The following is a 2,568-nucleotide window of genomic DNA, read 5'->3' on the forward strand; positions in this document are numbered from 1 at the left end:
CACGGTTTCTAGGTGGATGCCCAAAACGGGAAACTCACCGTGTATAAGCAGTCATGGTGACACTAATGGTAGCGACAAGCACAAAGAAGGTGAAAGGGTGAGCCTAAATTTGGTGAAGAAAACCTTGCCCAACCGAAGAGGCACGCAAGTTGTGCAATGAAGCGGAAACCAGCCACACGAGAAAGGAGGAACTTTTTGTAAGCACACTCACAAGTCACAAAGCATTGTTTTTTAACACAAGGCTCTGAAACAATCCTGTTTTAAACTAATAAAGCCATAAACGATCATGGGTACAACGTCTGATACAAAAAGAAAGAGAAACAACCTACGCTAACTAGGACTACTAGTAGGGTTGCAAGTGGCGTGCTATTGTTACCACCAGAATTTAACCAAGTCTGGAGATGGGCCGTGATTAAATGGGCTTAGAGGATGTGCACGGAAGATATTCCCGAACCGGCCTTGTACAAGAAGTTTGGGAAAGATTGCCCGTGTATCTGTAAATTATAGTAGGATACGTGTCGGTTAGAATTAAGAGATAGAGTTTAGCTCGTACACGGTTGGGTTTATTCCCAAGTTAGAAAGTCTACGGACTATAAATATGTATCTAGGGTTATTGAGAAAGGAGGACGATCACGTTCACAACAAATCAATCTAGGCGCATCGCCACCCCTTGTTTCGAGGGTTTCTCCCGGGTAAGCATCATGCTGCCTAGATCGCATCTTGCGATCTAGGCAGTATACATTTATTCGTTATTGATGTTGTTCGTGCTGAAGCCTTTTTGATGGCGAGCAACACCCTTATCTTAGGTGTTTTGGGGCTGACGTCGATGCTTTCACGATGAACTTGTTTAGCTACGCTGCCCCTCGATATCTAGCTGCCCTTACACCTATTTTGGGTGTAAGGGCAGCATCTTGCTTATTCGTTATTTAGTAGATCTAATCTGTTATAGTTGCTCCTTGTTCTTCAAGGATTGGTTTGATATCCGTATGGTTAGGCCTTATAAACGGGTTGAACGATCCGGTAGTGCGTAAGGTGTGGTTTATTAAGCTCTAGAGGGATTGTTCCGGGGTCAACTTCACGTTGGTTTTTAGGCCTCTTTAGGGTTGGTTTTCCATCATCTTACGTATCCGCTAGGCTCAATTACGCATAGGATGTTCCGATTATACGGTGAAAACCCTAGACTATCGTAGATTAGATTAGCTTGATATTGATAAAGCATGATCCCCATGTCCTTATAAATCTAACATGAACCATGGGGCAATCGGCTCTTTGAGCCGATCCACGAAACAACTTAAGAGCCGATCGGGGCTCGTATTTAATGTTTACGTGTTTGCCATGCAGGAAACTAGTCGAAGCAAACCATCACCTTCCCGACCAGGTATAGGTCGGGTGGCACGCCCTCGTAAGCACCGGGACGTGTGCCGGAAGGCATTGCGGGCCGTCGCCCGAGGGACCGGGGTCGGCCGCAATCACGGGAGCCTCCCGGCTCTACGGTGTTGCCCGTCGCTGCTCGCCGGTGGGTTTCGACAGCAACACATTCACGCACGCCCGGTGGGACTTTCTACGGCAACCACTACATCGACATCTGCGGCAACCATGTCAAAAGCTGCAGATGAGGTGGTGGGCGAACCAGTCACGTACGCAGATCTGCCGGAGGAACACAATAAGAAGTACGATGAGATGAAAGCCATCTTGGAAGTCGATCTCATCGGCTCTTTCATGAAGACCCGTTCACATGGCATCAGATGGAAAGGGTTTTCCCCTGAAGGTGCTCTCGATGAAGTAGACCTCTCTACCTCTTCAGAGGAACGCACCAGAGCTCTACGCCAGGAGATTAATTACATGGTAGCTCATTCCCTACACCGCCATTCTGAGAGTTTGGTGAACGCTTTTGAGCGCGTCGCGGTCCGAGTGGTGCAAGAGATCATGAAGCATCAGTACTCTCCGTCAGGACCTACCCTAGGGACTCACCAGGGAGAGATACCGCTCCAAATCAGAACGCCGCTACCATTCGCGTTTGCAGCACCAGAGCCGCCGGGTTCACCGGCGTACGTCGTCTACAAGGTTGGAGGCGATCCTAGCGATTGCCAGTTCCTATATGAACCGCCCAAGGAAATACCACATGGATACGTGTGCACATACGTGCCGGACTGCAATGCCTTGGCGCGCACAAGACAAATCGCACCAACAGGAATTTCTGGAGTAGATGCTGACAAACAAGCATGGCTGGCTAAATATGCTACTGGAACGAGTCATGAAGGCTCGGTCCCTACAGCTAATACCATGTAACAGATCAGCACCATCTTGAGAGACCAGTTCGGCATCTTGCCTAAGAGGAAAACAATCGGCTATTCCAAGCCGTACCCCGACGAGTACGATCTGATCCCGCTGCCACCCAAATATCGGCTCCCTGAATTCTCAAAATTCAATGGAGCGAAGGATCTAGCTCAATAGAGCACGTAAGCCGATATTTGGCACAGCTGGAGCTTGATTTCGATATCGGACCCGTTACGTGTGAGGTTTTTCGCACAATCTCTTATGGGGTCAGCCTTTGGGTGGTACACTTCG

This window comes from Lolium rigidum, chromosome 2 (genome assembly GCF_022539505.1).
Source record: "Lolium rigidum isolate FL_2022 chromosome 2, APGP_CSIRO_Lrig_0.1, whole genome shotgun sequence".
NCBI classification, from domain to species: Eukaryota; Viridiplantae; Streptophyta; class Magnoliopsida; order Poales; family Poaceae; genus Lolium; species Lolium rigidum.